We start from the raw sequence: 13,654 nt of genomic DNA, 5'->3' as shown, positions 1-13,654 counted from the left end.
TGTATTTGCCGGGTGTTGGTGGCTCACACTTTTAATCCCAGCACTCGGAGGACAGAGGCAGTCAGATCTCTGTGAGTTCGAGACCAGCCTGGTCTACAGAGTAAGTTCCAGGACAGCCTCCAAAGCCACAGAGAAACCCTGTCTCGAAAAACCAAAACAAATAAACAAACAATCTTGTATTTAAGAACTGAAAAGTATCCAATACATAAGATCTAACAGTGAAGGTACCTACTCTTAACTGTTGATTGATGATAAGTAATTATAATGAGTTTGGAAGCAAAGGGCTCTGGGATGAATCCCTGTTCAATTTCTAGGTAGCTGCATTGTTACGAAGTATGTTTATGCTTTACACTTTTTTAGAGACTGGTTCTGATAACTTAATATAATGTAAAAGTGGTAAAAATGAGAAAGAGTACTGAGTCACTTACATCTTTATTTATATTTTGTTTTGATCTATTTCTTTTGTTTTTCTGAGGCACAGTCTTGCTAGTTAGCCCAGACTATCCTTGAACTCATGATCATCTTATCCCAACATTCCAAGTGCTGGGATGATGGGTAAGCCAGTTTTAAATAATAAGAATGATGTGTGTGGTATAGGCAACTATGCATTAATTTGTGTTCCAAACATGCCATGTCGCATATATGGGATAGTTGTGATTAGGTTTGTATATAGAGTTCCAACCAGCATTGCTACAAGTAACATAGTATCAGCTATACTCAACACACACACACACACACACACACACACACAATTTTGTTTCTTTTTACATTTATTTTTTATGTGTATGAGCTTTCTGCTTTTGTGTATGTATGTGCAAATGTGAGCCTGGTGTCCATGGGTTCACAAGAGGATATTGGATCCTCTGAAACTGGAATTATGGGTGGTTATGAGCCACTACGTGGTTCTGGGAGCTGGGAATCAAACCCAGGTCCTCAACAAGAGCAACAAATGCTCTTAACTACTAAGCCATCTCTCCATGTCCTGGTAACAGATATATTTATTCACTTGACTTAATCAGTCCATATTGTATGGATGGGCAATAATCTTATTTAGCACCCCATAAATAATTATAGTTTGTTAATTAATAATATTAAAAGATAAGCATACTCTCTAATGTACATGCACAAATATAGAGGACTACCACTATCACAATCTGAAGTCAAAGGAGAATTTATTTGGCTAGATCATAGAACATGCTCTTGAGTTACTGCTTGCCATTCAACTTGGAGTGCTGGCTCTTCTGTGAAACATTGTATGTATGTGTGAGTGCCTGTGAGCTTGGGCTTAGCTAATTAGGCTAATTGTCCTCCTGTTGACTAACTGAATTCTTAGGTTTTCTCTAAGGGTTAGCTTCCAGTGGCTTGTTTATCTTTAACTAATATTGAACCTCACCCTAACCATGGGTAGATAATTGCTTGATATTTTAGCCTTTATCCCCACATAAAAGGGGAGCAATCCTCACTATATCCAAAGATATTTTAAAGGTCTTTCCAAGATGATGCAAGATCTGTGTGCCTTGGGCATGAGAAGAACTTAGTGTTGGAACCCACACAGAGTGAACATGGAGTGACTTCTGGAATGCCCTGCTAGGTTCTGGTTCTGTGGGAGGAAGAAAGGATGGAGTAGAAACACAAGGAAGCCATTCAGCAGCCCTCGACCCGGAAGTACAGTCATGTACCACGTAGTGATATCTTCTGAGAAGTGCAACATCAGGCGACTTTATTGTTTAGTGAGCATCCTAGCACACTCACATTAAGACACAACAGCACTACAGCCTCCAGGACCCACTGGGGAACATGTGGGCTGCTGTTGACTGGAACACTGTGTGGTGGTTTGCATTAGGACGTCTCATGCTTGAATGCTTGGTCCTCAGTTGGAACTGTTGGGGAAGAGTTAGGTGTGGTCTTGTTGGGGAGGTGTGTCGCTGGGGAGCAGGCTTTGCGATGTCAAGAACATGATACCATTTCCAGTGTGCTCTGTTTCCTGTCTGTGGATGTGGTGTAAACTCTCAGTGAGGCAGGAAAGGTCCAGCTAAGGCTGTGGGTTTAGAAGCTCCCTGGAGAGCAGCCAGTTGGAATCTGCATTTAGAATGGGAAGAACTCAGAGTCTGGTATCTGCGGAAGAGGACAGCAACAAAACTTGGGAAGTTCAAGAGGACTCGAGCCTGACCATGGTGCAAGATTCTCTCTGCTTTTGTTCTTTGTTCTATTCGGGTCCTGGGCCGACCGGGTGGTGTCACCCATAATATCTCTACTTGTTTCATCGACTGACAGAGCCAGTCTCTGGTAATATCCTCAGAGACACACATATTGCTTTACCAACTTTCCAGGCATCTCTCAATGCAGCTGACAGCCAAAACAAGACATCTCTTGCACAGAAATTGTGGCAGCCACTGTGGGCCCATGAAGGAGTAGCTGAGGACCAAGGACCCTAGCTGAGGTAGTGACACATAGAGAGAGACATCTGGATCCTCAAGGAACTCACCTTGCCACTGAGTTATCTGACCCTGAGACCTCGTTTCGGTCACTTGAGATCATGAACATATATGTAATGCCCTGCATTTAATACTGTTATGGCCTTATTGACCACAGAAAACACAATAGAACACTTGAAATATCGTCAAGATCATGGAGGTAAGTGTCAACCAATGTAGCTGATAAGCCACCTGAGTTGCAAAAAGACAAGTTGGGAGTAGCAGAGTCTTTTATCAGGAGGCCTAGGGTGCACTGTGCTTGGGGTGGAGGGGACAGTAGCCCTCGATCAGAAGTAGCCACTGTGAGCCTGTACACACACGAGAGGACATGCCATTTCTCCTTCCGCTTCTAAACTTGGTGACTGCTGTTTGAAAACCTGTCGTTTTTACTCTGGTGTCTTCATTAAACCTGTTATTGTGCTACCAAAGGCAGGAAGTGGGAAGCAGAGGATGCTGGCTGGTGACAACATTTGATACTAATAAAACACGCTCAGATGCTCTGGGGTGATGACAATGGTCCTTTACATGACAAGCCCATCGTTTTTGGACCTTGTTAAGATGATAACTTCATGCAGTGTCACTCACAGCCGAGGAGCCTGAGTCCAGTCCTGGGTTGTGACCATGCCGTTGACCTCATTCTCCTATGTGCCACGGCTTTCTGTTACCAGCTCATCTGTATGGTGAATGGATCTGGCCTCACCCCTGCCCAGGCTGGTGGAGCACAGGCCTGGAGGAGGAAGTATTTTGTTTTCCCACACCTAGTCACTCCATCCCTGCCTGCTGGAGCTGAGGCTTGCATTAGAGGGTCATGAAATTCTCTTGAAGTAAGATGAACATTGAGAAATAAGACAGAATAGCTTTAATGAAATTGAATAAAAAAACAGAGTTGGCCAGGAGGCCCCAGAGAACACTGTGACTATAAAACTTATGATGTCTCAGTTTGGTTTTTATTTTTATTCTACTGTATTTGAGATGGTGTCTCACGTAGACTAGTCTAACTCCAAACTTCTGTTCTTGAGATTCTGTTCTGAATCCCCTGCGTCTACCTCACCAGTGCTGGCACTGCAGGCATGTACCACCAAGACCCTGGTTTCTGTGATGACGAGAATTGAACCATTCTACAAACTGAACCTCTGCCCCGCCCAACCTTTCATCTTGATTTTAGATGTATTCTCAAGAATACACTTAAAATATTTAATTTAGATATGTGTGGTGGCTTTTCTATAATCTCTCAGCTCTTGGGAGGCTGAGGCAGAGGGGTCATAAGTTTGAAGCCAGTCTGGGTTATATAGCAAGACTCTCTCTCTCTCTCTCTCTCTCTCTCTCTCTCTCTCTCTCTCTCTCTCTCTCTCTCTCTCTCTCTCCCTGTCTCTCTCAGTTACTCACACACAAGAATATGATAAAGTTTTAAAAAATTAAATAACATCTCCCACAAGTCTGCTCTAGGTGAGCTGTAGTACTCCTTTTGCGTGATCCTCTGATGGTTTGAAACTGTGCTTGTGGCTGGGTATGACGGCACACGACTATAAGCTCACCAGGAGGGAGGTAGAGGAGGAGGCAGGATAGAAGGAGGTCAAGTCCCATCATTGGCTCCATGAGACCGGATAACATACAAACACACACATGCAACAACAACACCCAAACAAACACACAGACAAGAAAGCAAACCAACCCAGCCCAGGTCACTAGAATAGCCTATATTGCTTGTTGAACTCTCCAGTCTGCTTGTGGATGAATGCCTGTTCAGCAAGACACATTTGGAAGTCACTATTCTAGATTAGTACAAATCTGTGCTCAGTTCCAGCACATGGATCCAATATGATTTTTCAAATATTTATATCATCTGTGGGTGTAGGCATTAATTAGCCTTTGACTCAGAATCCCTAAAGCAGTTAGATAGAAGGCCCCCAAAAGTGGCAGAATGCATTGAAAGTCAAAGCTAAGCTCTCTGCTCCTCAATTTTCATCATTTCCTATTTGTTTCAGAGAAACATATGTTCTTGGCAAAGCAACCAGATGAGGGGGTCTGTGGAACGTGGCTGTTAGCATTCTCATCAGAGATGGAAAGGGATAGGCAGGGCCTGGCCAGTCAGAAGGGAACAAAAAGGAGGGGCCAAGAAATTGTTGAATCTCTTCAGGTTTATCTGTCCATTTCTGTTACACACACACACACACACAGAGAAAGAGAGAGAGAGAGAGAGAGAGAGAGAGAGAGAGATGGAGAGAGAGGATTTATTTCACTAAAACACATTTGAAAATGTGCCAAAGTTTAAACCTCAGAATGCTTGCATGTGGTCTATGTATAATGTCTACTATTGTCTGTCTACATATCTACATACACATCAGTCATCTATCTTATCCTTCCATCTGTAGTCTGTTTTCTGTCTTTGTATCATCTATCTATTCATCTAGCACTGTTATCTGTCATCATCATCTATCTCTATCATTCATCTATCTATCTATCAATCAAATATATGACCATCTATCTATATCATTTGCCTAAATATCATCTATCTGCCTACATGTCTATTATGTACCTATCTATCATAATCATCTATCTGTATCATTTATTAAAATATCATCTATCTATCTATATTCTATCTATCTATCTATATTCTATCTGTCTATATATCTATCTATCTACAGCTATTCCAAAGAATGAATATCTATCTATCTATCTACAGCTATTCCAAAGAATGAATATGAATATCTATCTATCTATCTATCTATCTATCTATCTATCTATCTATCTATCTAGCTATCTATCAATCTATCTATATTTATGGCTATTCCAAAGAAGGTTTGTGAGCAGTGGCTCTTAAGCAGGCAGTCTGCTAGTCCCTGGGGTAATGCAGAAATATGGTGAATTATCCTCAATCTCAAGTGTGTCAGTCTCATTCAGAGACATACATCCCTTAGTGGCAAGTAGCATTTAAGTGCTAGATGGAAAGCCATTCAGTGTGTAAACCCAGGTACCTGAACAGCCATGGAGAAAGATGGTGTGAGAAAGCTTCTAGATTAGATTTTAACTGAGTTCAAGGCAGCTAGGAAGTGGAGAGCAATGGAAAGGGTAGGGACAGGTATATAAAAGATTCTCCAAGCTAAAATTTGTGAATGTGTGCAAAGATACAGAGGATTAGAGCACAGGTATGGGAAGAGCAAGTGATGTTGACACATGGGACTTGTGGGGTACAGGGCTGGAGGGTGAGGCTGGGAGCTGGATGGTGTTGGAGTGTGAGTAACGGTAGATAATGAAGGTTTACCTTTTTTCTACTGAATGTTTGAAAGTCCCAGCCTCCCACCCCTCGCTGGTTCTTCTTCTCTCTGTGTGTTACAGACTAGGGGTTCTTCAGAATCAAAATAACCTGGAAGACTTAAAAAAACAGGTGTGTGTGTGTGTGTGTGTGTGTGTGTGTGTGGTGTATGTATATATGCATGTGTGTGTGTTCATGTGTGCATATGTGTGTGCATGTGTGTATATGTATGTGTGTATGTGTGGTGTGTTTATGCATTTTGACTGATTTCTCCCTTAACAACAGGAGTTGGAGTCTCTTGAATTTCATATGGTTGATTTCCACTACAACAAATTTGTTTTTATTTATTATTGTGTGTATTGTACCTGTGTGTGATATGTCCATGTGGGTGTACTCTGATGCATATATGCAGGTTAGAAGACAACTTGGTGCAGTTGAGTCTCTCTTCTCCTTTATGTGGTATGATAGTTTCAGTCAGCTGGAAAAGACTACCTATGAGGGATTAGAGTTGGCCTGTGGACATGTCTGTGGGGAATTCCACGCTATGTTCATTGGTACAAGGAGACCCAGCCCACTGTGGGCAGCACCATTTCCTAGGCAGAGGATTCTGGAGCAAACAGAGTGTGAGCTAAGCTCTAGCAGGCATGGGTATACACACTCCTCCACTCTAACTGTAGACGTGACTTGCTGCTTCAAGCCCCTGCCTTAGCTTCTGCACATGCATCCATTGTGACCTGGAACTGTAGCTGAGTAGACCCTTTTCTTCCTTAAAATTGCTTTGGTCAAGCGTTATATAGTAGCAATGGAAATGATACTAAAGTAAGTGTGTTCTGGGGTTGAAAACAGTTCACCAAGCTCGTGCAATAAGCACCTTCACACTCTGTGAGGGTTTGGATGAAAATGCTCCCCATAGGCTCAGGAATTTGGATACTTGGTCCCCACTTGGTGGTTTGAAGAGGTATAGAGCCTTGTTGGAGGATATCATGCTGGAGATAGGCTGTGAGACTTGGCTTGCTTTCTTTGCTTTGTGTTTGTGGTTTAAGGTGTGGCCTCTTGGCTTCCTGCTCCTACTGGTTGCTTTGCCTCCATGGCAATGTACCCCTATCCCACTAGAACAATGGTTCTCAACCTGTGGGTTGTGAACCTTTTGAGGGGTTACCTAAGGCCCTCAGAAAATACAGACATTTGCATTATGATTTATATGGTTATGAAGCAGCAATGAAAATAATTTTATGGTTGGGGTCACCACAGTATGAGGAACTGTGTTAAAGGGTTCCAGTGTTAGGAAGATTGAAAACCACTGCTCTAGAATGGCAAGTCCCACCACCCAACCTCTTTCTTCTGTGAGTTTCTTTTGGTCGTGGTATTTTACCACAGTGAGGCTCAGAGTGATGACTGGTGACATCTATGAGGGTCTCCCCATCTGCTCATCCTTGAGGTATGTGCTTTTGCAGTTCACAAGGGTATGCTTGGGAGGGATGGTGTTCCCTAGAGTCTTAGTTGTGGCCTTGCTTGGCTGAGTCCTGTGAACGTATGAGCTGGATATCAAGCAATGAATTCATAAATTCCTTTTTTCAAAATCTCTGCCAGGAATCACCTTCTTGTTCTCTTCAATGATTCAAAGCCTTCATGAATTTATAATTTCACTTGATGCCCCATTGCTTACAGCAAGACTTTCCCAGGAGAGCCCTGGACTGGGAGGGCAGCACCCAGAAAGGGCCTTGTATTAGGATCATCCCCATTCTCTTCCTGCAATGGGGGCTGATTCACTTGGAGGTCTTGGAGAACTTCCCAGGTCAGTAGACCAAACATTCCCACAGTGCCTTGTTGATTACAAGTTTAACTGTGGAGCAAAACGGCAAACAGTATGTCTCCTTGGTGGAAGGTGTGGTTGCTGGAGGATTAGTATGCCAAGGTCTAAGTCTGGAATCACCTGCTGATAGCTGAGTCTAAATCCAGTCTTTCATGAAGACAGAAGGTAACTCTAGTAGGGGCGGGGCCTCTCAAACTCACCTCCAGTGAGTGTTGCAAGGATCCTTGCAAAAGGCAAGAACCTCAACCTTTTCTTCTTTCTTTCTTCTCCAGTTCCCTCCCTCCCTCCCTCCCTCCGTCCCTCCCTCCCTCCCTTCCTCCCTCCCTCCCAGGGCTTTGAGCATGCAAACACTATCATTGAACTAGATTCTCTAGTCCCTTGATTTTCCTTTAGTAGATGTAACTCTTGTCCTAAATGAGAGGATCACCGCACTTAGGTAATAAAGCTGTAGAAGGAGAAATAAAATGTGTGTTTATGTGCACATGTTAGGCAAATGGGTAATCAAGGAAAGCTTCTACTGACAGCATAGATATTTTTCTGTGTAAATGACAGAAACTGTGATAATATGTACAAGGGATATTATTAATGTTTGAGACTGAGTCATGAAAGCTCAAATAAAGCAATTCTTTCTAGCTTAGCCTAGATACTATAAAACAAATTTAATAACAATTTTTCATCTACCACTATGCTCTTAAATATATAATAACACATAAAATAAATGGGAACGATGGAGACTCACTGTGAAGGCAAAGTCTCTCGGAAATTTATGAACCTCCTCACAGCTCAACATGGGCAAATCGATGGTGCCGTTAAGCGTGCCAAAGTCTTAATGGTATGTTTCAAGGTCCTGTCTGCTGATTCTCCAAGGGTAGATGTCAGCGTGGTGTCTAGCCGGTGAGGAAGGGCCAACTGGGTGGACATTTGTTAGATGTCCACAGAGAGCCAACACTGAGCTAGGTGTTTCAGAGCTGGGTCACTAAAACAACCTCATGCATTTCTGTCAACCACCCTTAGTGACGAGGAAACTGAAGCCTGAAAAGTTAACTGACTAGAAATAAGCAGAGAGAATCCCACTGGTTCTGAGTTTTCTGTTTTTTTCCCCCTTATTTCTTCCTTTTACATTTTTTTTTGTCACAGGACCTCACATATCCCATGGTGACCTTCAGCTCTCTGTGTAGCTGAGAATGACCTTGACTTTCTGGTGCTTCTGTCCCTCCCTCCTGAGAGCTAGAATTACAACTGTACATCGCCAAGCCCGGTTTACGCAATGCCGAAAAGTTGGACCCAGTGCATGGTAAGTTAGCATTTTATCATTTGAGTCACATTCCCAGGCTTCTGGCTGTGAGTTTTCTGACCTACTCAGGGTATCCTACTAGAGGAAGTGGTGAAAGAGGCATATCTCCTTCCGGGAGTCTGGGCATCCCTGGGAGAAGTAGTTCAAGAACAAAATTCTGGTGTAGAAGGAAAAGCCTTCTCACGTCAATATTCAACAGTGTTGCCATCACACACACCGTGCTCCTGTGCCAGCTGAGGGTTGGGGTTCTGCTGCAGGCAAGAGCTGTGTGCTGCTGTGAAGATGAGGACACAGGGACCTGCACAGGTCAGGATGGAGCAGACAAGGACACAGGGACCTGCACAGGTCAGGATGGAGCAGACAAGGACACAGGGACCTGCACAGGTCAGGATGGAGCAGACAGGGACACAGGGACCCGCACAGGTCAGGATGGAGCAGACGAGGACTCAGGGACCTGCACAGGTCAGGATGAAGCAGACGAGGACTCAGGGACCTGCACAGGTCAGGATGGAGCAGTGCATCTCTGGACCCCTTGATGGGGGACTCTCACTGCAGGACACGGAGCCACTTCTCAGAGACTTCTGCTGATAACAGCAAGCCTGAACTTCCCACCCCAGTCAAGAAAGTGAGTAGAAAGCACTGCTGCCTGTCTGGATACATCATGTCGACCCATGCTATCTAAAGGAGACTTGGGTCTCTGCTCCCTGGGAAAGCAAGGGAGTGTCAAATCTGGAGAGATGCACCAGACCAAAGGTCTCCCAGGCATTTCTTGTCAGGTGGAGGTCTGACATATGACACAGAATGGGCTTGGCTCAGATCTCTAGCATGGGTCTCTAGCAGCAGGACACACCAAGACCAAGATGAGAATCAGACCCTATGCTTCCTCTCGGAGCCAGAGGCTCTGGAGTTGGCAAGGGTGGGGAAGGTTCTTCAGCCTCTGGCTCAGGCAGTGTATGCCGTGCTCAGTCTTCTGCTCCCATCTCCAGACCTCTGCACCCAGTGGAGTCCGGTCCTCAGCGAGCCTTGCAGGGGACTGGCTATGAGGTCGGTTGAATTCTTGTCCTGGGAGCTAATGGATTTCATGATGCAGATTCCAGGATTCTATACTCCAAGCAAGGACAGCACCATAGCAAACCCTGGTCTGCCTTGTCAGTCCCAGCTGGACTTCAGCCCTTGCTCTACCCACTGCCCTCTTCTCTCAGAATGTGAGAGTCTTGAGGGGGGAAGATGACTGGAGGGGTGAAGTTTTGGAGACATATAGTGAAGTTTTAGCATTCTCTCTCTCTCACTGTGTGTGTGTGTGTGTGTGTGTGTGTGTGAGAGAGAGAGAGAGAGAGAGAGAGAGAGAGAGAGAGATTCTTTGCTTCTTTCCCAGTCTCTCTTCCCCAAGAAAAAGAAAATGACTCTGAGGACACAGGCAAGTGTGCTATGCACAGTGTATAGCAAGACTATGGCACGAGACTAAAGATCCTTAGTGGCCTAAACTACAAGATCTTCACTCTTCCTTTGGTGTTAGTAGCTGCTTCCAAGACAGCTTTACAGTCAAAACTAACTCAGAGGCTGGCTAGTCACATTCACTGTTATGACATGCAAATAGAAAGGCCAAAGATAAGTTAGACCTTTGCCTCATTATTAATTTATTTATTGACTTATTGCAGTGATAGGATCTCCATTTTTACTTCAGCTTCTCTTTGAACTGTTTTATTTCCTCTTGGAACTGGGTTGCACTGGGATTAGTGTATTGAACAAATGATTCCATAACATTTGTTGTGCAGAATGGCACAAAGGGGTATAAAAGTACAAGTACACAGCCTCTGGCTCTGGAAGTCTTTGTTGTACACAGAAGACGCACTGGGGCTGTGACCTGCAGGAGAAAGGCCCTTCAGCTGCAGAGGAAGCACACCTCGCCTGTGTGTATTCGCAGGACCAGCACAAGCAGGGAAGGTAGCACTCAAGAGAGATTGTCCAGGTGGTTGTTCAAATGGGGAAGAAACTTAGATCAGAGCCCTGTGATAGAGGAGAGACTGAACTCCACTGCAACTGTACCAGGGACCAGTGGGGATTTATAGACAACTGTTGGATAAGGGAATTGTGTTAGGCATGTTTCCTTAGAGCAACAGTGTACCTGGAGTTTCTTTCCAGCCTGGTCTCATAGCCACTTTGCCCACAAAAAAACACACGGATGCTTTATTGATCATAAAACTGTTGGCTGATGACTAGGGCTTCTTATTGGCTAGCTCTGTCTTAATTATTACCCCATAACTACTAATCTATGTATTTTTAAATAACCTTATCTTACCAGAGAATGCCTGGCACGTCCTATCTTCCGGGTCTCTACACGGCGTCTCCTTGCAGTCTCTCTCTGCCTACATTTCCCAGCATTCTCCTCATCTCCTAGCCCCACCTATCTTCCTGCCTCTACTGGCAAGTCAGTGTTTTATTCATCAACCAACAAGAGAAACACATATACAGAAAGGACATCCCCCATCAGAACAGGACCAGTAAAATGTCTAAGTGATAAAAAGAGACTCACTAGAATGACTTGCAGAGTAGGCGCTTTGTAGTCCACAATGACTATTAACGTCTTGCTTGGGAGTTTGAGAACCTGGAAGTTGCTAAGTCCACTAGGATGGATGCGCAAGCATTCATGATGTGATACTGAAGGACCAGAAGGTTTCTGGAGAGCCACTGATATTCAGTCCATCCTGGGGAGAAGAAGGAGAAGGGATGGAGATGATGATGGTGGTGGTGGTGATGATAAATAGGTACATTATCAGAAAGATCAAAGGGAGGCAAGCTGACCATGCTGATATTTCCTCGGACCTCTTTATATCTGCTAACCTATCCACTCTGCGGGGAGGGCTTTCTCCCCTAGGGTAATTATTCCTAGAAATGTTCCTATAGACTGTCCAGAAGCATGCCCCTTAGTGGATTCCAGGTCCTGTGAGGTGGACAATCGGCATTAACCATCAGAGTGCATAGGAAATTGCTAAGAGAGATGTAGTTAGGTGTTGAGGTGGGAAGAAAGGAACTTGGATGAGGAAGAGCTCAGTTAGATAGAAAAGTGTAAAGGGCTTGGATTCCCTCTGACCGGTGGCAGAATTATTGACTTAAAAAGGACTCAGGATGAAGTTTGATTGAGGAGGGGTCTTGGTCAGCTGTCAGTCTGCATTTGTGGATGAATGAGGAGACTCATTTGGCAAGGGGGTGGTGTAAGGATTCAAGCATTATGCTGGCCTGCCCCTGTCACCTGGCAGAATGCATTCAGGCAGTACCCTGGTCAGCCCAGGGTTCCATGGAGATGCAAAGGGCCCCTTTAAGAGAAAGACCCCGCCCACTTAACAGTGTCTGCTTGCTTGTCTTTTTCTGCTCTCTTCTCTTTCCTTGCTCCTCTCTTTCCTGCTGCTCCCCTGGGGCAGACCGGACTTTTCCTGTCTCCCTCTTCTTTCCTGTCCTCTCTCTGTCTCTGTGTCTCTTTATCTCTTTTCTCTTGCCTTCCTCTTCCATCTCTGTTCCTGGTTGGCTAACACCTACCCCTCCCTCTGCTCCCTTTCCCAAATAAACTCCATGTGGGTGGCGAGGCTATGAGGCATCCTAATCCTGGCCTGAGTAGTGGAACCTGAAAGTCAAGCATCCATAAGTGAACATGCGTTTGCAGAACCAGGCTGTCTTGGTTAGCTTTTATTGTCGATTTCACACAATGTGGAGAGCATGGGAAGAGGGACCTGAATTGAAGAAACACCTGCATCGGATTGACTCATGACCATGTCTGTGAGAATTGTCTTGGTTGATGATTGATGTAGGAAGGCTCAGTCCGCTGTGGGCGGTACCATTCCCAGACAGGCAGGCCTGGAAGATACAATAAAGCTACCTAAGCACGAGCTAGAGAGCAAGACCATGAGCCTATTCTCCATTGTATCTGCCCCAGTTCCTGCCCTGAGTTCTCTCTACAATGGACCCTGGCCTGGAGGTTTATACTGATGAAAACCCTTTCCTCCACTAAGTTTTTTTTGGTCCTAGGGTTTTTATCACAGTAATGGAAAAGGCAAACTGTGTGCACATGCGTGTGTGTGTGTGTGTGTGTGTGTGTGTGTGTGTGTGTGTATGGGGGGGTGGGTGGGTGGGCGGGCGTGGGTGTGTCCCTGCAAGCATCTTGGCTGGCAGGGAAAAGAACTGTGAAGACGTGAGAATGAAAACTCTGTTCATCACGACGTAGTCAGACTGGATCAAGCTTCCAGAGTCTGACCCCAGGCAGTTTATTGGTGGCATATTTAAACACAGTACAGTTTGGGAAATAAGTTCCAGCTATAATATAATACCTGATGCTGAAGGAGGCATAATCACACTGAAACTCAACATGTCCTTTCTTCCAAGAAGATGGGTTCTGGAGATATGCTTCCAGTTTAGGGGCCTCGGGAAGGCTGTGGCGTCTCTGTCATACAGACAGTGCAGAGGTCATTTGGGCTATTAGCCTTCTCAGGTCCTGGCTGCGAGAGCTTGATATGGTCTGGCCCTTCAGAGCATGCAGATCCCAAGGCTATTAATCACCTCCAATCCTAGCCTTGTGGGGAGAAAAACAGGTTTTACACCCTTTCCTTTCAGAGGACTATCCTGTGTGTTTAACATCTCTGGAGATCTGTGGGCACCTTCATGCTCCCAACACAAATTAGGACACAGGCTTCGGTTGCTGGTGGTGTGGTGTGAGTGACAGTAAGGCTCTGAGGGAGGGGGCAGGAGAGGGTGAGAGCCCTCCCTTTTCCTTCCAGCCTCTTCAGAGGTCTTTAGGGGAGCAATCACATCAGCCTACTCACCTTATTTAC

Source organism: Mesocricetus auratus, unplaced genomic scaffold, assembly GCF_017639785.1.
Source record: "Mesocricetus auratus isolate SY011 unplaced genomic scaffold, BCM_Maur_2.0 Super-Scaffold_100676, whole genome shotgun sequence".
Taxonomy (NCBI): domain Eukaryota; kingdom Metazoa; phylum Chordata; class Mammalia; order Rodentia; family Cricetidae; genus Mesocricetus; species Mesocricetus auratus.
This window is presented reverse-complemented; position numbering follows the sequence as displayed.